The sequence below is a fragment of the Hemibagrus wyckioides genome, unplaced genomic scaffold (genome assembly GCF_019097595.1).
Source record: "Hemibagrus wyckioides isolate EC202008001 unplaced genomic scaffold, SWU_Hwy_1.0 Contig15, whole genome shotgun sequence".
NCBI lineage: Eukaryota > Metazoa > Chordata > Actinopteri > Siluriformes > Bagridae > Hemibagrus > Hemibagrus wyckioides.
The window spans coordinates 192,989-219,152 of NW_026690775.1; the positions used below are offsets into that span (position 1 = coordinate 192,989).

At 37.0% G+C, this 26,164-nt stretch overlaps 3 non-coding genes and 1 pseudogene across 3 annotated transcripts; 2 read left to right on the plus strand and 2 right to left on the minus strand.

The window, feature by feature from the left end:
* Positions 1-1,207: 1,207 nt before the first annotated feature.
* On the plus strand, positions 1,208-25,489 carry LOC131349873 (uncharacterized; annotated as a pseudogene).
* On the plus strand, positions 17,310-17,381 carry trnap-ugg (transfer RNA proline (anticodon UGG)). Its single transcript has one exon. It is a non-coding gene; the product is annotated as a tRNA-Pro (tRNA).
* Positions 20,514-20,595, minus strand: trnas-gcu (transfer RNA serine (anticodon GCU)). The gene has a single exon. It is a non-coding gene; the product is annotated as a tRNA-Ser (tRNA).
* Positions 21,196-21,277, minus strand: trnal-uag (transfer RNA leucine (anticodon UAG)). The gene has a single exon. It is a non-coding gene; the product is annotated as a tRNA-Leu (tRNA).
* Positions 25,490-26,164: the final 675 nt, after the last annotated feature.

Here is a 26,164-nt window from a genome sequence, read left to right on the forward strand (position 1 = left end):
TAATGGCTCAGAAGTAAATAGACACACTGAGCTTTGTAGATTTGTATTGGAATTGTAGTGTTTGAGAAGTATTTTCAATATACTGCAATATATTCATAGAAAGGTGCCAAAAAAACCCAGTTACTATTATGGTTAGACTTGAAGAGTAAGAAAGGGTCCATAGAGTGAACATATTCTGTAGTTTGTTCACAATACTTGACAGATTTATTTATTTTATTTATAAACTTCTTTAGAACAGAAACTTATCTTATTTACATACTTCTTTAGAACAGGAACTTTTGCAGCTTAAATTGGGCTGACCGATGAAATAGAATCTGAAAAACAACATGACTATGTCGAATGGATTAGTGTTATGTTTGGTTACTTTAGAAACCAGTTTGGATTTAAATGGAATATTGGTTCCAGATAAAGATGCAGACACCTCTGACTATAAATATACACTGTGTAGTTAAATTACTGGTTTCAATTTTTATAAATAAATGATTGCATAATTATTAATTAAAAGATTTAATGATTATTACAATTATTTCCTTTAATTAATATTTCCTGCTTCATGTTTGTTTGCATAAAATATAAATATAGCTCCTTTAACTGAAGCAGAATGTAAATCCTGGATTCTACTGAAATAATCAACAATCAACACTGTCATGTGATACGAAATCACACATAAATGAGAAAGAAAAGATAACGAATCAATAAAGCAATAAACCCAGCCACTAATAAACGTGCTGCTGTCACTCTGTAACCATGTCTCTTTCAGGAAATGTTCAACAAACTCAACATTGTAGATTTTGTACCTATCATGTAGATTTTTATTTTTTACCTAATGAAATTATTTTTACATTGAAGATAAAGCTTTCAGATAATGTTGTTGTGTTATTGGTCACATAAATAAACAAACAATTATTTGATTAACTGATTTATTCATTGTCTAGCCCACTTGACATTGGACTAATATGGTCCAAAAAGGAGTTAGAGACACCTGGTATAATATTTAAATCCTTATTATTAGATGAATGTTAAATGTCTTGTTCCACATGTGAGACTGAATGTAATGTCAGGATGCAGTAAGTCAAGAATCTGTCAGTAAAACTGGTGACACTGTCATATGATGCTGAGGGGTGGAGCTTCATGAACCTCTGAAATGTTAATATAATAAAGTACAGAAAGACCTCAGAATATTGTCATTTTTCTAACACCATTCATCATGATCACTGTTATATTCATGTGGCTGTGGCTTTCATTAGGTAAGTTTACACTGAAAGAAAGGAAGTGTTAAATTAATGATTAATTAGCCTGTGTGATGTTAAGAATAATTAGAATATGAGTCTGAGCAATGTAACTCAAAAATAAAAACATTGATCTCTTCTCTATGACAGGTGACTCCATGGCAGATCCAATAGAGCCACATGTCACTCACAAAGTTGCAGATGAAGGTGATGATGTTACTCTGTCCTGCAGCTGCAAAGACTTCAGTGGTACAGACAATGGTACAAACAACATCCAAAATCTAAACCTGAGTTCCTTTTTTTCATCACTCCAAGTGGATTTAAAACTGACCCTATGCCACCACGTCTGTCTGCTGAAGTTGATGATAAAACTAAACAAGTGGATCTGATCATCTCCTCTGCTGCTGTATCAGACTCTGCTCTATACTACTGTGCTCTGCAGCCCACAGTGACAGGAAATCCAGCTGCACTGTACAAAAACTTTCACACAGTTTAACTACACTGAAGGCAAATATACTACTGTTTTTTCCACTTTTAGCTGATCCCATTAGGGTTGGTTTAGCTGATCCAGTGGCTGGGTTGGTTCCGTACTAAGGGCGCAGTGACAGAATGCTAGATCCTAGTTGCTGGACTCTCTTTGTGTATCTTACATATCCACATCAATTAACTGATATATGCAATTGATTTGATATTCATTTTTAATTTTTGACTATATATACATTTGTAGAAGTTAATGTATTTATAATCACACTCTCTGGTGTCACCCAGAGGAGGATGGGTTTCCTTTTGTCTTCCTCATATCGTCTCAGGGAGTTTTTTCTTGCCCCTGTTGCCTCAGACTTACTCATTAGGGATAAAGTTAATTTTAAACTTTGTAATTTCTATTCTGAATTTCTGTGTTTCTGTAAAGCTGCTTTGAGACAATGTCCATTGTTAAAAGTGATGTACAAAAAAAAAATAAGTGAACTGAATTTAATTCCTTTTGGAAATAGACACAGCAAATTTACTCATAAGAGATTTTATTTAAATCTGGATCTAGTTTCCTATGATGATCACTATAGAACTTTTGCATTCACTTTTCATATAAAAGCTTGATCTAGTGGCCAGTGAGCTTATTCATCACATATGCAGTTCCACAGAAACATATCTTAATTATTTATAAAAGTACAAATAATTTAAACACCACACAAACAGGTAAAGGCTTATAGTATTGTATAAATGATGAATCTTGAAATACAACACCAGCCATATTAATGACTTCAGTTTTCTGTCACTGAAACTGTGATGTAATGATCTGTACAAAGTTACACTACTACAGCATCACTTCCTGGGTGTGTCCTTCTAGAGATGTGTAAAGTTCAGCACATACAGCACTATTATACAGAATCCTCACAGAGCTGTGTTCAGAAATGGATCAACTATACAACTTACTGTACATAGTGAGATACATACCACTGATTCTCACTCTAGTTACAGGTAATTCATTTTCAATTATATTTAAACAGTTAATTAATTGCATTAATTAATAATTATGTTGGGTTAATCTAGTAATTTATTGTTTTCTTAAGTTTATATTGGGTTTACAGAAAATACTTCACTAATACTTCATTGCTTTTATATATATAAAAGGTAGTTTTGCAGATAAAATTGGTCCAATGGATGAAGATGTCAACATTATTGGGGAAGAAACAGACACAGTTACTCTGAAATGTTCCTATGAGACAACCATTGAATTTGTTTTGCTTTACTGGTACAAACAATATCCTAACAGCGCACCACAGTTTTTACTGTTTAAAGGTGCAAGGTCAAGTACTGGCCAGAGCACTCCTGATGATGATCGATTAGAGACACAAACAAGCAGAAACTCTACTGAACTTACTATCAGAGGTCTAAAGCTCTCAGATTCTGCACTCTATCACTGTGCTCTTGAAGGAGTGGCACAGTGATACAGAGTCACTGAAAAGCTTTACAAAAACAGTAAAATGGTACATATGAAGTATCAGAAACCACAAGATCAAAGAGACTCAACTTCATCAACATTGTGGTTAACCACAGGAAAAAAAAAAAAACATTTGTAATAACATTTGCAGCTTGCAAAGATAACAGAAAAAAGCATGCTGAGAGATTAACACAGCAACTACACAATTTTGTGGTAATTTCACAAACTTACATGTTTCAGGTGTCAGATGTTGCTGGTGAATACAATGTGCAATCACATTAATAAACAGCCTACAACCCACTGTAATCAATTTTCATTTGTCTTCCTGCTTCATACCTAGTGTTTCTTGGAGAAGCTCCAGATGCTCTGAAACTCTGACCAGGATAACATTGAAAAGGATCCGGCGTAAAACATTGCCAAATTTAATCATGCGAATCGTCAGTACTCTGAATTTCATACCAGCTCGGTTGAGGCCCGGGTTAACAACGACCGCCATCGGTGCCGTTGACCTACAGGGCGCTGGTGGAAATTGGGCTACTGTTGGTCACAGAAGTAGAGGAGGGAGGAGAGTGTGTAGACAGAGAGAGAAGAGGAAAGGTAAGAGTGTAGGACTGAGAATAGGAACTCTGAATGTTGGTACTATGACAGGGAAAGGTAGAGAGCTGGCTGATATGATGGAGAGAAGGAAGGTGGATATACTGTGTGTACAGGAGACCAGGTGGAAGGGTAGCAAGGCTCGTAGTATAGGAGCAGGATTCAAGCTGTTTTATTATGGTGAGGATAGTAAGAGAAATGGGGTAGGTGTGGTCCTGAAGGACGAGTTTGTGAGGAATGTTCTGGAGGTGAAGAGAGTGTCAGACAGGGTGATGAGTCTGAAGTTAGAGGTTGAAGGGGTGTTGTTGAATGTTGTTAGTGGTTATGTCCCACAGGTAGGTGAGTTAGAGGCGAAAGAGAGATTCTGGAGTGAATTAGATGAGGTGACAGAGAGTATTCCCACAGGTGAGAGAGTGATGATAGGAGCAGATTTTAATTGATGAGGGGAACACAAGTTAAGGTAAGATAAGGAGGTGATGGGCAAGTGTGGAGTTAAGGATAGGAACCTTGAAGGGCAGATGGTAGTGGACTTTGCTAAGAGGATGGACATGGCTGTGGTTACCACTTATTTTCAGAAGAGGGAGGAGCATAGAGTGACTTACAAGAGTGGAGGTGGAATGATTGTTGGTGCCAGACCTACAGTATTTCTTTGGCCTGTTAATACCAATCACCATTTGAATGACACAGAATCTCAGAATGTTTGCAACATCTTGTAAAGTCCATGCCTTCATTGATTCTTAATTTGAAACATAAAATTTATGATGAAATTATATATTTTCTTTAGTAATAGCCTAGTATAGAAAGCTTATTTACTTTAATAGCAACTATATTAATGCTGCTTTATCACAAAAAATGTTTCCAAGTTTTAATTGTAAATTAATCATATATCTATAAAGCAAGAGGAATAAATAATGCTTTAATAAAGCTTCAGTATAATGTAGCATAATCAATGATTTACAACTTAAATGCAAATTTTAATGTTAATTTAATATTATAGCAAAAGTTATGAGAGTGGTGCACTTAAAGTAGTCTGATGATCAACTATTTCCCTGATGAACAGTTTTTGGGATTTAAGTATCTTAAAATCAGATGTCCAACCTTCACATAATTAAATAAATTTAAAAAAAAAAAACTCAATACAAGAAACAACTGTTCTCAGATACAAAGATGACCTACCAGAAACTGCTCATGGATCAGTTGATTTTTTTTCTATATTCTACAGTTAAAAACTATTAAGAACATCAACATTTTCGACAGATATAGTTAGTAAAGGACTTATTGTCCAATATTTTGACAAATAATTGTTCTTACTTGCCTATTTATGGTTAAATTATTTAATAAAATCCTGATTGTCCTTGAAAATAATATTACTACATGTTAAATATTACTAATTTAAATAACTGTAAAATCAGCAATGCAGTAGCTGACAACCAGCCCAACAGATTTGTAAGAACCCAGATAAATGTTATTTGTCCTGCTGTGTCTTCATTAAGACAGTTTAGTTCATACACAGTATTTTTAAGCTGTTTATTTTATTATAAAATTTACTTCTTTTGATCTGAAGCTGCTTCTTTACATTTGTTTTATTTAAACTTGACTTCTTTTATTGACAGATCATTTCTTTTGTAGTTAAAATTGACACATTTTCATTTTCAATTTCAATTTAAATTTTATTTAAGTTTCTTGATTTATTTTTTTCTTTTTTGAATTTATTCGAATTTGTTTAGTTTCATTTAATGTTGAGTTCTTTAATTTAAACTCTATTTCAAATGCCACTTTTTATTGAAAACATTTTAGGTTTATATTTCTTTGTTTTTTTGTATTTCTTTATGTTATGCTTATTGTTTTATTTTAAAAAAAATAGCAATGCTGAAAATTGGGTCATAGGGAAGCATTGAGGCTGGTTTAGGTCATTCAAACTCTAGCAACATGCAGATTATTATAGTAACCTGCTAGAACAACCTGGAATATCATAGAAACCTGCCTGCAATAAACTAGCAGCCAACTGGAGTCACATAGAAACATCCTAACAACACTGTGATACAGCGAGACCAGTTGGTACACCATAAATGCCACCTAACAACACCCCAGCAAGTACCTGAACCATGATAGCAACCATTTAAACAACCAAGGAATCAGCTGAATTTCATGAGTAACTGGCTAACGACTAGTGTGGAGCCCAGGCCCAAGTTTTCAACTAGGCACACATTGAAACCTCATATAAACACTATACCAACCACGGGGAACTTTGTGACAAAATCTAGCTGAGTTCTGTTAGCAACTAGCACACTAAAATTCTGCAACTAGGAAGAATCAGAAAGGAAGAATCAAAATAAAGCCTTCTATAAACACCATAACAACCATCTTGGACCTTTGAACATCATGTTGAAACCTCATACAAAACACCAAAGCAACCACCTAGAACCCCATAAAAGCCATCAATCAGTATCCAAACAACCAGCTAAACTTTTATCAACTAGCTAAACTAAAGTTTTGCAACCAGAAAGAATCGGAATCAAATCTGCTTAAAAACACCATAGCAACCACCTGGGACCACAAAACAGCACCTAACAACATGCAACTAACAGCTGAGCCTTACTGTTAACCTACATGCTCCAACCTTGCTACCAGCATAGGTCATATTGAAACCTCATAGAAACACTAAAATAGACCAGTCAAATCAGACTCTAGCAACCACCTGATTTTCATTAGCAACCAACAAAATACAATTCTTTAAGCATCTTAATCCATACTGAAACTCCTTGCAATAGCAATCATTTGGGACACCAAAATAGTTTCCTGGACAATCTTAAGTAATCAATTAGCAACAACAATACACACCACAAAACCCCCAAATAATGGCCATCATGCAATACCAGTAACCATATGAGTTCCCTAGCAACTAACAAGCCTGTAACTCCTGCAACCAGGAATAATCATAATAAAACCTCATTAAAAAAAACATAGAACCCAAATACTGTTTCTAATACCAGGATTAAGTAGCTGAGTTTCCTTAGCAGTTCCTACTAGTTACCACCTTGTAACCAACAGGAATCATGTTAAATCTCCTAAAAACACAATAGAAACCGCCTGGAACCCCATAACAGCCAACAAGCAATATCTAGTAACCAGCTTAGATCCATTAGCAGCCAACAAACTACAACCCTGTAAACAACTTAAATCATACTAAAATATTTTTTGAAAAACCATAGCAACCACATGGGACTCCATTACAGCTTCCTAGTGTCACCCAACCAAATAAATGAGACCTTATAACAGCTACCAGCCACCTGAGTTTCTTTAGCAACCAGCTAATTCATTTTTTTTACTACCTGGAATCATTTTGAAACTTATAGTAAACATCACAGAAACCACTTGGAACCTCATAACATTCACCAAGCTATACTGTAGCAACCACTTGAGTTTTCACAGCAGCAAAGAAGCTACAATCCTGGGATGGTAAAATCCCACAGTTCCAAGGATGGTAAAATCCCACAGTGTATTTCACCATATAACCTCTGAAAATCAGAGCCCCAATCTTGAGCCTATCCCAGGAATACTGGGCGTACATTGGGTCCTTGGATTGAAGCCTCTTACAGGACAACATGCTAGAACACACATTCACACCTAGGAGCAATTTAGCCAAACAGCTAAATTATCAGCTACTGGCATGTCTTGTGGCCATGGAAAGAACATGCAAAACCTTGTGGCTCAGAATCAAAGCAGGGATGCTGAAGCTATGTCAAGGTGCTACTTACCAACTTGACTACTTAGCTGCCGTAGCTCACTAGTGTGTGCACTATCTAATGCAAATTTTAACAAAAAAAGTAGATGATTCAGAACTTAGCCAACTGCCTGCTATCAGGTTGCAGACGTAACCTGGTAACTTTATGTGACTTCATGTCACATCTAAACAGCACAGCCGGACCTTCATAAAGTTGAAGAAAAGAGACATGCTTTTACTTGGACCAAAGTCTGCAGTGAATTACTGCACACCTCTAAAATGTGCAAATAAGAAATACCAGCACAAATGTATGCCAAAAATGATTCACTGTGAAAAAAAAATAGAAAGTGCAGCAGGTAAGCAAAGGTTCAGTAGTGATAGAGATCAAGGAGCACGTTGATGCTAGTCTGTTTATCACAGAGGTTCACATATTGCAATGTTCATTCAGGGTAGGTACTGAAGTCCGTCTTTAGACCCAGACGATAACTATAGCATTAAATACACTGTTTAGCATGTAGCGCTACAGAATAATTAAAATTAATCTGAATATATGATTGAATGCAGTTACTATACTATAGACACAATATGCAAACAATTAGTAAAGAGTTTCTCATTCTAGTGAACTGCTTAATATTATCACCAAATCTATCAAAATTTAGCCTTAACAGATTTAAACATGCAATAAAATATTATGAACATTCACTGCTTGTTATTTAAATAGATTTAGCACATATAATGCCAGAACTAACATGACTATGAGTAAGTAAAAGTGGGTGGAGCTAGATGTGGTAAGATACAGTTTAGAAAGTTTCACAGAGATCCTGCCATTTATACCTACTGCAAGAGAGACACAACAGTCATGTTACTCTTCTTTATTTTCATAGTTGGTAAAAACATTGGTAAGTCATTTATATTATACACAAACTTTAGATGAATGCTGGAGATTTGAGCTGATACCTAAACATGATAATTCATTTTTAAAAACTCTTACACAATGAAAGTAGAAATGTTTATGTTGTTGTAATGTTTTACAGCAGGTGCTGTTGACAGCAGCATTACACCAGAACAAACCATCATATCTTCAAGTGAAGGCAGCAACATCACACTGACCTGCACATCTATTGTCATTTCTGTGACAAACAAAAGCATCTGCTGTGTCAGAAACATTGAACTCATCTGAAACTCTTGAGTACAGGAGCATTTTATTTTTTATATTTAACTACCTGTAACCTTTGGCTGAGCATTAAGGGGTTAATTAAAGTTTGCAAAAAATATTTTTTACTAATTTTCAAATAAACCTTATTTTCTTACTTAGTGGTTCTAACAATAAGCCACCTTCTACTGCACACATGACCAACAAAGGAAGGAAAACAATAAATACCACTGCAACATACATTGAATCCAGTAAAACTGTCTTAGATAGAATTTCACAAAACAATGAGGTAATGGAACTGAGAAATGGTATAAGTGAATTCATGGCTTCTTAGGACCACATTATTATTATAATAATAATAATAATAATAATAATAATAATAATAATAATAATAATAATAATAATAATTCTATAGATTTATAGGAACAGTATATAGTATAGAACAGTTATCATGAATATGCATAAATACAAGTAGGTGGAGCTAGAGGAGGAGATGTACATTAAATAGTAACACTGACATTCATTTCTAAAGCTAGAGGTTTGAACTAAACACTCAGGAAAACAATGTTGTTCCTCTTCATGGTGTTTTTCACTCTTGCTGATGTTGGTAAGTCATATACACTGCACATAAAATATTATTTTTTCTAATTTATAAGACACAGTTTTCCATGTGAAATGTGTCATTTATGATTAAAATATCACAATATTGTTGTAATGTTTTTATAGCAGAGGCTGCTGACAATAACATTAAACCAGAACAAACCAATGTATTTTCAATGGAAGGCAGCAACATCTCACTGTCCTGCACATATACTGGATCAGTTGACAGTCTCCACTGGTATCGACAAAAACCTGGATCAAGACCTGAGTTTCTGCTGCTGATTGATGAAAGAAGTGAATATGTCACACATGCTCATCCACCTCACCCACGATTGTCCATAAAACCAGATAAAACGAGTAAGAAAGTGGATCTGATCATCTCCTCTGCTGCTGTATCAGACTCTGCTCTATACTACTGTGCTCTGCAGCCCACAGTGACAGGAAATCCAGCTGCACTGTACAAGAAAACTTTCATACAGTTTTGTTAGACTGAAAGCAGCTCTTCCAGTGCTTTAGAGAGAGTTACATGTCCTTTTGGGGGATTCTGTCTTTCTCTCTACTGGTCAGGGTCATGGTTGATATGATATGAACTCTGTTCACATGAGGTAGGAAAACACCCTTTGCAGATCTCCATATACAAACCATACACAAACCCTTTCACACACTCATTCACACAAAAACATTATTTCTCCTAGCAAATGTCCTACTTCATGTTTTTTGGAGGGGATGCAAAACTGCACACAAACTGACAGTAACCTGAACTCATCATCAAACTGGGGACCCTGAAGCTGTGATGCAGCAACACTACCTGCTGTGTCACTGTGCTATCACACTGTTAAAATCCTTCTGCTTAGTGTTTTCTTTTAGTGAGGTGTTTTCTACCCTCATGGTACAATTCCATCTAACTTCACATATATAATAGTCAAAGTAATCAGAGATTTTCAACAAGTAAAACCTCAACATAATGAGATCATCTTCAAAACTAAGCTCTTATTCGCAAACTTAATCTTATTAGCAAACCAATTCCTTGTATTTTCAAACAAGTAACTGTGAACAATGTCATGTGAATATAAAGTATTTCTCAATGGCCAGTTCCGTTCAGGTGTTTAGTTTTACAACAACTGTTTTCTTTTAGTTTTTCCTTCTTATTTCTTTTTCTGCTTTACATTAAATGATATAAAGAAAAAACAGAAACACATATACAATGACAAAAGCAGCAGTATTTGAGAGAGAAATGGATGGGCGTTATGAAGCCACCACAAAGTAAATGGTGTTGTAAATACAGTTTAAATATAAGGTCTAATATATAATTACTAATCCACAGTATATATGTGTGGCTGTGTGACCTGTTTGCAGGGTTTAATTTATTGTCTTAAATTAGGTTTTTCTCTTCAGTGAACACAAGATGGCGCAGTCACTTATCTTATTGTGGGTTAAATACTAGAGCGCCACACAACCTGCTCACATTCTCTGAGATGATGGAAGCTACTTTTCACAGTAAAACCTTTGTGACATAGAGTATACTTGTTCTTCTATCATACATACTGCTGATATAATATCCTAACCCCTGCCCTGGTTACTCTTAGTGCCTAAGATAATTTCAGAGATACCATTCTGATTAAACAACACAACTGTCCACTTAACACTAAACTGTCATAAGAATAAATACTCATCTAATGTCATTTCTGTGACAAGCAAAAGCACCTGCTGTGTCAGAAACACTGAAAACTGGAAACTTATCTGTAAATCTGCCTTTACTCTTCTTTCTCTTCTTCTGATGCTACAGTGAGTACAGGAAAGCTTTTTCTGAATTATCAAGGAAAAATATTCTTTCTTATTCTGAAATAAACCTTATTCTCTTCCACTTAATGGTTCTAACATTAATCTGCCTGCTGGTGTTTACACAACAGTTACCTAATTTGGAGACATCACTAGCATACATCATTTAAATATTTAAGAATGTAATTATTAGATTAGATTTTTACTAGATTAAATTGATCATTTTTACATAAATACATTGTTTTCTTGCTTTCAGTATGTGTTTACTTAAATGTGCTCTGGACAGGTTTCCCATATGAGGCTGAATGTAAAGCCAGGATGTTTCAGTAAGAATCAACAATCTGACAACAACATTGGTGACACTGTCATGTGATGCTGTGGGGTGGAGAAATTTTGAAGCTTTATGGTGTTAACATATTAGATTACAGAAAGATCTCCACTATTTTCACTGAGCTAAGACCAGTCATCATGTTCACTGTTATATTCATGTATCTGTGGCTTTCACTAGGTGAGTTTACATTGACTTTTTGTTATTGCAGAAATATTAACTATATTATATTAAATATTAGTCTGTGTGGTGATGCAGTGTGAAAATGCAGTGTGTGGGTCTTAGGTATTTCCTATTGATTATTTAAAGGTTAAAAATGTTATGTTGTCTTCTCTATGACAGGTGACTCCATGGTAGATTCAATAGAGCCAGATTTCACAAAGTTGTAGATGAAGGTGATGATGTTACTCTGTCCTGCAAATACAAACCCAGCACAAGTTCAGCAAACAACTACCTGCACTAGTACAGGCAATATTCAAAATCTAAACCTGAGTTCCTTCTGTATATTCACCAAAGAGGAAAACCAATCAGTCCCAACAATCCCTCAAGAATGTCTGTTAAAGTTGATGATAAACAAGTGGATCTGATCATCTCCTCTGCTGCTGTGTCAGACTCTGCTCTATACTACTGTGCTCTGAGGCCCACACCTCCATCATCATCACTACATTCAGGAAAATATATTGCTAGCATCCTGAACAGCTGTACCAGAGTTTAATAGGTGAAACTGCATTGAGTCTCGGAGCACAAGTACCTACAGCAGAACAAAAACACTAGAAACATCAGGGTCTCTCTGACCTTTAAGATAAATATCGTAATGAGTAATGCAAACCTTTTAACCGGTAAACAAACCTTTCCTTTATTTTACTCAAGCTGTTTTTACTGTAAGGAACGTGACAGAATGTTAGATGTGTTATTATGAAACTGCGATGAGAATTGCAGAATATGTCAAACTGACATAATTTCCACATTATAATATTTACCCCATCAAACGGATCACTTTTCCCAACTTTTCCCACGATGAGAAGAAGCACTTATGATGGGGCGGCAGGAGGAAATGTACAGTACATCATCTTTTTTGGAGAACAGGACATGTTTAGGCTTACATCCTGCTTCGTGTTAAGGTGTAAATTAAGTAGCCATCTAGAACACCATAAGTGAATTACAGAGAGTTTTTTGTTTTTTACGTTTTAACAGGATGCAGTTGGCGTACAGCTGGCCTCCGTGGCTCCGATTCGGTTCCTGAGGACTCCTTCTCATCGGGACTCCATCAAAGCAGAGATCTCCGGGTCCTGTGTAAGCTTATGAATGCCTGTGTAACATGACAGCTGTTTAAATCTGAAAGACTTTGATAATAGAGAACTCCATTAGGACTCCATTATGTAAAGTTAATTTCTTTTTGTAACTTTTCTGCTCTCTGCAGGCCTACCACTACAACCTCGTGGACGTGTTTTACGAGCTGCTTCTCTGCGGATACTTCACGAAGGGCTTAACGCCTCAGCCAGTAAGCGTCTTATCGGGAGATTTAAAAGCGATGCTTGAATGTAGTTTGAGAACAGGATCTATTTTATTTCATTTTGTTTTCCCATATTTTAAACCCTGACATTAACGGAGCTTGTCGTCTCCCTTTCCTAAAGCTTCAGGGAGGACTCTCGGAGCGCCTGATTGCGCTCATCAAGTGGGATGTAGACGTTCGGGAGCCTGGAGCAAAGATCTACTTCACAGTGCTTATTGTAAGTGTTCAAATATCTTCTGATGCCACGTTACACAAATGGTCAGCATTGTATCTCTAAGACAGTGACATTACACTGGATTTGTGTTTGTGTAATTTGTTGATAGGATCAGCTTACAGGCCTTTTTGTGGTACTGTTCTCTCAGCCCCTGGAGCTCTACACCGACCCGCCAGCTTTAGCCAGCACGGTTAGGCATCTCCTCAGGCAGCATGTCGAGAAGAAGATGGTGAAGACTTTGGAGAGGCTCTTGGCAATGTCCTTCCCTTACTTCTACACCTTCCCAGTACCCACCAACACAACACACACACACAAACACACAATTTATTGCACAAGTTCCCATTCCATACTTTGTTACAGTTCATATTTTGTCCCTACATTGCTCAAGCGCTCCACAGATGAGTATTAATTGATTTTGTAACATTTCAATTGTCACATTTTAAAATATCTCTCTTCTTTTTCCCCTTGACAGGTCTGCACAACGATCCCAGGACTTTAGGACCAGAATTGCACAGTCAGTTGTAGCCTGTGTAGCATTTTATCATTCTCACTAGAAATAATTGCTTTCTCGTTACATTTCCAGGTTTAGTGTTAATGAATTTTCTGTGTTTGTCATTTCAACCAATATTAACCCTCCTCTCATCATCCTCCTATCCTAACTCTAATAAATTATTTCATTTGCATCTATTACAGCCTCGGTCAGATCATTTCTATACATCAAGATATGTGTATATATATGAAATGTTGATTTTCAACACAACTCCAATACATGACATTAGGTTTAAACTTTAATTCATGATAAAGGCACATGGTTACTTTTTGTTTATTCAGTACACTGTTACTCTGAAATGTTCATATAAGTGAAGCAGAGATAACATTCTGCTTTATTGGTACAAACAATATCCTATAATTATATATCCTGTAATTTTTTTCCATTCATACATTTATTTATTCTTTCATGTGTTTATTATACCTGTGTGTATAAATGTATGTTACTTTACCAAATGTGAACTAAGATCCAGAACAAAATGTGAGCACTCCAGACCATAATTCCATTGTATAGTTACAAGAAGTTAAAATGGATGAATAAGGAAAGTGTTAGTCAAATTTGCTTTCCTTTTATTGATCATAATGAAATTCATCAAGATTGAGTGACAATGAAATGAAAATGGAAATTGTGTATTAACATTTGTATTTTCAGTTAAATGGATGTACAATGTCTGCCAAATTTTAAATGGATCAGCAAAAATCCATTCACAGTTGCATTTCCCAGGTCTTAAGTGTTACGACCCTGACCTGTGGAAACAGCACTTACTCTTCCCTGCACCACCTTCCATTCACAAACCTGTGCTCCACCTCAGTCCTGCCTCCACATATGGCTTTCATGGAAGAGGTGAGAGGAAGAAGCCCTTTCTCTCCAAAAAAACATGGCGGCATCTTAACAAATTCGGGAACAATATTTTTTTGGACTGATGGTTAATCATTATTCATAGTTTCATGTTTGGTGAAGGTCAAACAGAGTTTATCACAACAAACACCTCATACCAAGTGTCATGTTGGTGGAGGGGTGAGGATTCGGTTGTTTTGCAGCCACAGGCTCTAGAAAACTTTTAATCATTTGGACATTGATGATCTCCACTTTATATTAGAATATTCTTGAGACAAATGTAAGACTGTCCATGAGCTTATGTTGTGCTGAAACTGGGTCATATTAAAGGACAATAATCACAAGCACACCAGCAAATTTGTCTCTTTAAGGATGCTGAATCTGAGGACTTGTTTTTGTCTAGGTTAATGTCAGAAATACAGATAAAAAAGAAAAAGACGGGTTATTCTTGTGTTCTGATATGCTGAAATGCTGTAATGATTCCAAATGAATCTGTGAATTGAAACTGTGAACTATTCCCAGCGTGGTGAGCAATACTTTTGTTTTAAATATATTGATGGTTCTTGATGTAAATAATGTATATGTCTATTTAAATTCAGCTCCTGCAGATGGCAGTACATGACATGAAAATACTCTAGAACTGAACCTGATTGGACCTGGACACAACAGAACCATGTGGAGTGTTAAAGTAGCCATGAACATTAAACCTGAACAAAGCTTCAGCACAGATACATGGTGTGTGGAGTGCAGTCCGACTGAAACACTTGAATTACTGCAGAATCTTGAGCTTAATACAAGATGCTTATGTATTTGTGCACATGCTCTCAAACACCACCTTGTTAGGGGTTTTATATTGTTATAATTTTATGGGGAATTTTTTCAAATCCTATCAATCACTACAGTACCTCTGGTGTTTTGTTTAGACTTTAAGGGTGTACTATAAATCTGCTGAAGAATTTAATTTCACAATAAGAATTGTTTGTAATTGCAACAATATATTTTGTAGATTAGAAAAGGTTTAAGTTCATAGAAATAGGAAATACAGGAACTAAATATATGAATCTTTTGCTCATTAAATTCTTTTAGAACATGTGTGTGTATTTTACATAATGTGGCACATCCTGCACTCTGATTGGTTAAAACAGAGGGAAGCTACAGTTGAGGCTTTGTACACAAGAAATGCTTAGATGCTTCACTGAAGACAGAGTAGAAGGAAACTTGACATTTACTGTAACATAAAAAGGAAACTTTCAGAAGAACAGAGGAAATTAATACATGATGGTTTTCTGTATGTTTCTGTTTTTTACCATGTTCATAGGTAAGCTTATATTTTATTTATCCCCATATATTATGTTTAAATGTTTTATAACTAGTAAAGAAATGTTTCCATGTGTGAGTGTTTTAGATTGTAAGCATGTACTGTATGTATACTGTATAATATAAAATGATAATATTCTGAAATAAATGTCCTCTTCAGGTGAGAGCACACAGGACAGCATTACTCCAACATCTTCTGCTGTCTATGGTAAAGAGGAGCAAGCAGTTACACTCTCCTGTGATTATAAATACACTGTTTCTATGAACAATCTACAGTGGTATGGACAATATTCCAATGCAGCACCAGAATTCCTCGTTCTGTTGACGGAATCGGGAGGGAATCAGACAGGTGATACTCCTCATCCTCATTTGTCTGCTAAAGTTCATAAGAGTCTGAAGCGTGTGGATTTGGAGATCTCGCCTGCTTCAGTATCAGACTCTGCACTGTACTACTGCGCCTTGCAGCCCACAGTGACAGGAAAGTCAACTTCACTGTCCAAAAACCTACAGAGACCTCAAACATGAAAGTGTTAAAGAATCACAATAAGAAGAAAAGACTGGAAGCTATGCATAACATCAGCATTCTGATTATTGATCCAATAGAAATGTATGTATATAACCATATATGAATACTTTATTTGAATTGAATAGACAAAACATTCTAAGTGAATCCAAATACAGATAGAAAAGTTAGGTGTGTGTTTGAAGAAGCCACATGTTCACTCCCTCTGCAGTATTAAGTGCAGTTCTCATAAACAATAGTGGCAGGTTTGATGGTTTATTTACTTAATGACAGTGTAAAGATCACATGCTGGAATTTGATTCTGTTCTAGGAATAAAAATGTGGATATTGTACAACTCTTTTGACAAGCAGCTGATTTGATTTATTTTTATTTATTTGTTTGTTTGTTTGTTTGTTTTACTGAGAATGAGATTTAATGTGTTCATCATGTGTGTCTTTGCAGGGTCTTTAATATATTTTTGAGAATTACAGGATACCTGAAAGTATGTATAACTAAGAATAAGAACTCTTACCAAACCATACCCCACCAGCCACCTGAGTTTCTTTAGCAACCAGCTAATTCAATTTTATTACCAACTGGAATCATTTGTAAACTTACTGCAAATATCACAGAAACTACTTGAAGCCTCATAATATTCACCAAGCTATACTGGAGCAACAGTACAGTTTCCAGCAAAGAAGCTACAATCCTGTAAACTTGACCTATACTGAAACCTCCACCTGTCACTAAAGCAAGCTTGTTCTACAAGAATTGATTTTGATCTTCATGTCAACCGAGATTAATGATATATTTGGCCCAATGGCAAGAGCTGCTTACTTGGTTCACACTTAGCATCTGGATTCCAAAAAGGTTTGAATCCCACAGGAGCCTCGCTTTATTGTTAACTTGACTTTGTGTAACCAAGTTCCTTTTACTCGGACCCCAGTCCATATGAACAGGAAGGTCATACAGTTACAGAGTACAGTGTGACCCTCCATTGGCGCACATCAAGCGGAACAGGGACAACCCGGCTCGTTGGTCTAGGGGTATGATTCTCGCTTTGGGTGCGAGAGGTCCCGGGTTCAAATCCCGGACGAGCCCTGGTTCTACATGGAATAGAGTGGTTGGGACAAAACTACTGGAAACTTGCACTGCCGGCTTGGTTTTCGCTTGGAAGCTTGTTTCTCCAGAGGTCCAAGGAGGTTCAAATCCCATTGTAATTACCTCTGAAAATTAAAGCTTGAACCTGGAGCCTATCTCTGGAATACAGGGAGCAGGATGGAGAATGTCCCGCTTTGTGGAGACATGAACCTCTGAAATATTAATATAATAGAGTACAGAAAGACCTCAGAATATTGTCATTTTACTAACACCATTCATCATGTTCACTGTTATATTCATGTGTCAAGTTGTAGATGAAGGTGATGATGTTACTCTGTCCTGCAGCAACAAAGACAGTGGTTCAGTAAACAGCCTACAATGGTACAAACAACATCCAAAATCTAAACCTGAGTTCCTTTTTTTCATCACTCCATGTGGAGGTAAATCCCTATGCCACCACGTCTGTCTGTTAAAGTTGATGATAAAACTAAACAAGTGGATCTGATCATCTCCTCTGCTGCTTTTAATGTTTGATAATATACAATTAGAAGGTAATTAATTCATAATCACACTCGCTGGTATCACCCAGATGAGGATGGGTTCACATTTGAGTCTTCCTCATATCGTCTCACAGAGTTTTTTCTTGCCGCTGTTGCCTCAGAGTTGCTCATTAGGGGTAAAGTTAATTTTCAACTTTGTAATTTCTATTCTGAATTTCTGTATTTCTGTAAAGCTGCTTTGAGACAATGTCCATTGTTAAAAGTGCTGTACAAATAAAAGTGAAGTGAACTGAATTGAATTGAACTGAATTTAATTACCTTTTGGTTATAGACACAGCAAATTTACTTATGAGAGATTTTGTTTAAATCTGGATCAGTTTCCTATGATTTTCCACAGCAAATTATCATAATTATTTATAAATGTACAAATAATTTAAAAACCACACAAACAGATAAAGGCTTATAGTATTGTATAGATGATGAATCTTGAAATACAACACCAGCCATAATGACTCTAGATTTCTGTCACTGACACTGTGTGAAGTGATCTGTACAAAATAACACTAAAACTGCATCACTTCCTGGGTGTGTCCTTCTAGAGATGTGTAAAGTTCAGCACATACAGCACTATTATACAGAATCCTCACAGAGCTGTGTTCAGAAATGGATCAACTATACAACTTACTGTACATAGTGAGATACATACCACTGATTCTCACTCTAGTTACAGGTAATTCATTTTCATCAGTTTATCAATAGTTTTAACTATCACAATCATATTTAATCAGTTAATTAATTACATTAATTAATAACCATGGTTTTTTTGGCGACGCTACCCATGCACTTGGAGGGTTGTGGGGCTGTGGTCAAGGGAGGCCTGCCAGGTCGGGAAAGAGAGGCACTCTGGCAGGCGGTCGCAATGGTTGTACCACGCATGCTTCCATTACCAGACGTGATTCAAGATCCAAACCCAGGAAAGGTTTGAAAGGCTTAGGCTCTTGTTGACAAGGTTTGCTGATATGAACTCGCATCCCAGTCTGTTGCAATAAATTCAATTCAATTCAATTTTATTTGTATAGCGCTTTTAACAAAGAGCATTGTCTCAAAGCAGCTTTACATGAGAAACCACATAAGAAAACAACAAACATATGAACAGACAAACAGACAAACAGTCCTAGATGTTATCCCAAGTGAGCAAGCCTGAGGTGACTGAGGCGACTGTGGCAAGGAAAACTCCCTTAGATGGTATGAGGAAGAAACCTTGAGAGGAACCAGACTCAAAAGGGAACCCATCCTCATTTGGGTGACAATTGTGTGATGCAGATACAGCATGTGTATAGTGTTATGTGAATCAATAAGGAGGTTGTTGTCCATGGCGCTGCTTGAATATCCCAATTCTCACAAGCAGAACCTGGCTGGAGCTGGTCCATCTCCGGATGCCACTGGAGCCGGCACAGTCTCTGTATGCCTCGGGATGGGTAGAAGAAAGGAAACAATGGAACAGCATTAGCGTAGCTGCTGTTCATAATATTAGCAGTACTAGCTGAATGTGCATTTAATCAGATGTACTGGCGTGCAAGGTTATGGGAAGTGTTAGATGTATGCCTGACTAAAGAGATAAGTCTTTAGTCTATATTTAAACTGGGAGACTGTGTCTGAGCCCCGAACACAGTCAGGAAGACTATTCCAGAGTTTTGGAGCTAAATACAAAACGCTCTACCTCCTTTTGTGGATTTTGATATTTTGGGAACTACTAGAAGTCCAGAATTTTGTGATCTTAAAGAGCGTGGTGGATTGTAATGTGTTAGAAGACTGGATAGATAGGTGGGAGCTAAACCATTTAGAGCCTTGTATGTGAGTAGAGCTAGTTTATAGTCAATTCTAAACTTAACAGGTAGCCAGTGCAGGGATGATAATATTGGGGTTATATGATCATATTTTCTTGATCTGGTAAGAACTCTGGCGGCTGCATTCTGGACTAACTGTAGCTTGTTTATTGAAGATGCAGGACAACCACCTAGTAATGCATTACAGTAGTCCAGTCTGGAGGTCATGAATGCATGAACTAGCTTTTCTGCATCAGATACAGATAAAATGTTCCTAAGCTTGGCAATATTTCTAAGATGGAAGAAGGCTGTTTTTGTGATATTGTAAATATGGTTTTCAAAGGATAAGTTGCTGTCTAATATTACACCCAGGTCTTTCACTGTTGAGCTAGTAGTAACAGTGCATCCTTCTAGGTGCAAGCTGAATTGTGAGAGCTTCTGTGTACTAGTTTTTGGGCCAATAAGTAATATCTCCGTTTTGTCAGAATTTAATAATAGGAAATTATCGGCCATCCAATCTCTAATATCTTTAACTCACTCAGTTAATCTAGACCAATTAGAAATTTCATCTGGTTTTGATGAGATATATAAAGGTGCACGATCCGGGCTGCTGTCTGCATTGATCTGCATGGATCTCCAGCGGCGACCCGTCAGCCTTACAGCATCTGTGTCCAACCAGCATGGAAATACAGCCCACGGTTGCGAAACACCTAGACCCAGGGTTAGCTTTTCTCGATCCCCTCTAGCACTCCGAAGCATTCCGCGTGCAAGAGTTGTGGTAAAGAGGAGGTTAAAGGGCACACAAGCGACGAGGATGGGATTCGAACCCACGCGTGCAGAGCACAATAGATTAGCAGTCCATCGCCTTAACCTCTCGGCCACCTCATCAAGCACAGGTGTGGCACCCACGACCAAATGTCCGCAGAGACCGCAACAATTCCGTAGCGGAGCACCATAACTCAACGCGTTTAAACAAGCCTGTTCCCAAAGCAACTGGAGCCCATCCCACGTGCATTAGCAGTCTGTTTCCTTAACCTCTTGGCATCCTAGGTCACCCACATGACCTTACACCTCAGTGCACCTGGCACTTGCACTCCATTGCCCAAACCACTTGGCCACCACTTCTTATGTCGATTTTTTATTCTTGGTTGAATTGTTTTGTTGGTAGCTCGTAACCATGGTAAGGGCATGGATGCGGCTCACAAGCGGAAACCGTGTTTTGTTTACCGTTCTGTGGTTGTTTGGACTTGCTGTTTGAAAAAGCAAGGTGTGAAACGGAGCAGCCGGCGTTGACACCAGTCGCCGAAACCTGGGAGCTATTTCAGCACCTGGGTCTGGGGGCTCCGGTACCATGTGAGCTGGTTTTTTTTCCAGGCAGCCAGCTAATGGCAACTCTTAAGCACATTTGCAGAAGGCACAGGAGCCACAACCCCTGTAAAGCCTTTGTGGTGCCAGAGCCCACAACCACTGCCTTGAAAAGTGCTCAGCTGGCAGCAGTGGGATTTGAACCCACGCCCCCAAAGAGACTGGAGCCTAAATACAGCGCCTTAGACCACTCGGCCACGCTACCCAAGAGCTCAGTACTTATAGACCTCTGTGGAGAGCACACTGACATACTGTCTGGGTGTGTGGTACACAGGCTGCACAGATGAGGACAGACAAACTGTGCAGAGGGTGAATAACAGCTCAAAAAATCATCGGCTGCCCTCTGCCCTCCCTGGATGACATGTCCAGGTCCCGCTGCCTCAGCAAAATCAAGGCCATCACAGGAGACTCCTCACATCCTGCTCATCACTTGTTTGACCTGTTGCCATCTGGGTGGCACTTCAGGTCAACAAAGTCTCACACCACCAGACTTACAAACAGCTTCTTCCCCTGGGCCATTCGGACTGCAAACAATCACTGAACACACACACACATTCTACCTAATAAAATGTGCAATTCTACTGTGCACTTTAATCTGTCTGTGAATTGAGTACAAGTTATAACTTAATATTGGCTTTGCACAAATTAGATTTCAAGCAAATATATAACTGGGAACATTTTGTTGCAGCTTTATGAATGTTCTGCTTATATTGCAGTAGCCCTTTAAAAAAGGGTACAAGTATGCATATGTATGAAAGGAGAGTCCATAACCTGAGATACTGAGATATTGAGAAGGGTTCAGTATTTATATTAACATATTTTTACATATGTTTCTTTATTGACATGCACAACCAGTTATTACAACATTATTACAACAATACTAATTCTAACAAAGTCCTGAATATGTACAATATGGCTATATTTGTGGACACCTAACCATTACACCAGTATGTGGGCATTCTCCAAACTGCTGCACAATTGTATAGGATGTTTTTATATTCTTACAAAAACATGTTCCAGCTCAATGAAGATGTTTATTACAAGTTTGGTGTGGAATAAATTGAGTGACCTGCACACAGCCCTGAACTCAAACCCACTCAACACTTTTGGATGAATTAGAATTCTGACTGCACCCCAAGCCACACATGCCTGATGTTTTAGGGCTGTATGGACACATGGACATACAGTATCTCACAAAAGTAAGTACACCCCTCAAAGTTTTGTAAATATTTTATTATATCATTTCATGTGACAACACTGAAGAAACGACACTCTGCTCCAATGTAAAGTAGTGAGTGTACAGCCTGTATAACAGTGTAAATTTGCTGTCCCCTCAAAATAACTCAACACACAGCCATTAACGTCTAAACCATTAGCAACAAAAGTGACTACACCCCTAAGTGGAAATGTCCAAATTGGGCCCAAAGTGTCAATATTTTGTGTGGCCACCATTATTTTCCAGCATTGCCTTAACCCTCTTGGGCATGGAGTTCACCAGAGCTACAGGTTGCCATATATTTACAAAAATGTGAGGGGGGTACTCACTTTTGTGAGATACTGTATATTGCCACTTACTGAACAATCGTCTAATTTTGATTGATTGATAATGTTAAATTGCCCCTAGGTGTGAATGGGTGAGCAAATGGCTGTGTGTGTGTGTGTGTGTGTGTGAGAGAGAGAGAGAAAGAGACAATTATTTTTTTCAATTATATTTCTGCACATATATAAATTTGGTAAGTTAAAAAACAATTTTTTTGGTGTTAAGGTTTTTCTCTTCAGTGAACACAAGATGGCGCAGTCACTTATCTTAATGTTGGTCTACAACTAGAGCACAACACAACCTGCTCACATTCTCTGAGACATAGAGTATACTTGTTCTTCTATCATACATACTGCTGATATAATATCCTAACCCCTGCCCTGGTTACTCTTAGTGCCTAAGCTAATTTCAGAGATATCATTCTGAATAAACAACACAACTGTCCACTTAACACTAAACTGTCATAAGAATAAATTCTCATCTAATGTCATTTCTTTGGCACCTGCTGTGTCAGAAACATTAAAAACTAGAAACTTATATGTGAATGTGCCTTTATTCTTCTTTCTCTTCTTCTGATGCTACTGTGAGTACAGGAAAGTTTTATTTTTCAGATTTAACTGTTAGAGCTGAGAAATAAGGGATTAATTCAACCTTAATTACCAAGGGAAAATACTCATTTCTTCCTCATTCTTAAATAAATCATATTCTCTTCCACTTAGTGTTTCTAACATTTATCTGCTGCTGGTGTTTACACAAACTTTCTCTAATTTAGAGATATCACTAACATATGTAAAATAACATGAATACATTAATTTCCTGCTTTCAGTATGTGTTTACTTAAATGTCCTCTGGACAGGTTTCCCATATGAGGCTGAATGTAAAGCCAGGATGTTTCAGTAACAATCAACAATCTGACAACAACATTGGTGACAGTGTCATGTGATGCTGTGGGGTGGAGCAATTTTGAAGCTTTATGGTGTTAACATATTAGATTACAGAAAGATCTCCACTATTTTCACTGAGCTAAGACCAGTCATCATGTTCACTGTTATATTCATGTATCTGTGGCTTTCACTAGGTGAGTTAACATTGACTTTTTGTTATTGCAGAAATATTAACTATATTATATTAAATATTAGTCTGTGTGGTGATGCAGTGTGAAAATGCAGAGTGTGGGTCTGACTTAAGTATTTCCTGTTGATTATTTAAAGTTTAAGAACATTATGATCTCTTCTCTATGACAGGTGACTCCATGGCAGATTCAATAGAGTCAGATTTCCCTCATAAAGCTGTAGATGAAGGTGATGATGTTGTTCTGTCCTGCAAATACAAATCAAGCTTTACTACAGGAAACTTCCTGCACTGGTACAGGCAATATCCAAAATCTAAACCTGAGTTCCTTCTTAATGTTGACCAAAAAGGAAATCCAATTTCCAACACTGACCCAAGAATGTCTGCTAAAGTTGATGATAAAACTAAACAAGTGGATCTGATCATCTCCTCTGCTGCTGTATCAGACTCTGCTCTATACTACTGTGCATACTACAGTTTTGTTATATTGAAAGCAGTTCTGCTGATGATGTTGAGCTGCTATTTACATGCTATTTTTGGCAAATTCTGTCTCTCTTGCAATTTATAAAGGGTTCATAAATATGTTATAGTTTGACAAATGTTGGATTATTAGGAGATAGCTAATTGTTTAAGCTTCATTAACCACTTTATCCTGTTCAGAGATCTATAGCTTTTCTTGGCAACACTGGAAATGAGAGAAACCTGAGCTCAGTCTCGAACTGGGGACCATGGAACTGTGAGGCAGCAATACTATCTGATGTCTTTGTCTGACAGTTCATCAGTGCCTGAAAAGTAAAAATTAGTTAAATATTTTGCATTCATTAATGGTATAATATTTGGTTTAGAGAGGGATTATTAATATAACTTTTAAAAGTAGCTTTTCCTTATTTTGGTATTCAATCTTCTTGGGTATTTCTTTAGATGCTCTGATGAGTCTACATGCAGAAAGAAGAAGAAGAGGCTTAAAGCCATGTAAAAGCAACAATCCACAGGTTAAAAAATACATGACTGTTGGCATCACAGTGATGACAGTTTTTATGGTGCATCACATAGGATCTTATCTGAGCCAGAAAATCCCAGACGTGTCTCAATTTCATGTAGAGATAGGAGAGCAGACCCCTCTCTCCCATCCTCATCATTACATTCAGGGAAATATTGATAGCATCATGTGAAACTATTCAGCTGTTTAATATTAAACTGCACTCCGTGTCAGAGCAGAAGACTCTATGGAAGATAATGAAAACCACTAGAAAGATGATTAGAGTCTATCTATCCACCATTGAGGATCCTTACCAGAAAATATATACAACTTTGTGGATGTTGCCTCCGAGCCTCTTCCAGACACTTTACTCAGATAGTCAAGTATACATCTTTATACACTGATGATACTATTCCATATTCCTTGATAACCTGGAAATAAAAAGTAAAAGCTTCGTTCAATCATCACAGCAGAACTTTACAATATACAATATACCAACACTATATCATGGAAGGCAGCACTGAATCTTTTGAGTTTGTTGCAGTGAACATCAGCAAGTTCACCACCACTGCCTTGAAGAGGCAAAAACTAACACATAATGTATTACAGTGTTACAGAGAAAAAATCCTTTATAAATATATGAAGTGCAAAGTTTAAATACTCTTTTTGAAGACTCAAGACTCTTTTTGTCTGTGAACATTTCTTTGTGTCTTAAGGTTTTTCTCCTTGATGAACACAAAGATGGTGAACTCAGTTATCTTATGATGGGCCGAATACTAGAGCACCATATAAACCTGCACATTCTTTTCACATACTTTTCACAATAAACCCTCTGTGATATAGGCTCTACCTCTACTTCTATCATACATACTGCACAAATATTATCTTAACCCCTGCCATGGTTCATCTCAGTAGTAGATATAATTTCAGATATACCAGCTCACATAAAACAACTCTCCACAACTGTTTTTAAAATCTCTAGTGCAGTTGTACTAATGCTGTATTTTTTGTATGTAACTACCTTTAACCTTGTGTTGTTAGAGTCTTCCAGTCCACCTCACTCCTGAATGTAAAGCCACACTGCTGACACTGTCATGTGATGCTGTGGGGTGGAGCTTCATGAACCTTTATGATGTTAACATTTGCAAGTTGCAAAAAAATTTTTCATTCAAAAAATAAATTCAATAAATCCTGGATTCAAATGTAAGAATCAACAATCAGCCCTGTCATGTGATACTGCAGGGTGGAGCTTCAAGAAGCTTTATGAAGATACAGAGAGCAAAAGGAAAACAAAATCTCCTAAAAAGCTAAACAAAATAACACAAAAAAGAGAAAGAAAAGATAACGAATCCATAAAGTGATATAATACACAAAATAAAAAAATTAAAAAAGAATAAAATGGAGTGTGTAGCTAACACAGGCTCCCGTGTTCCATACACAACAAAAGACAAGACATTAGGGAATTTAATTTCTTTACTGAAGCAGAGTGATGTCTAGATCAA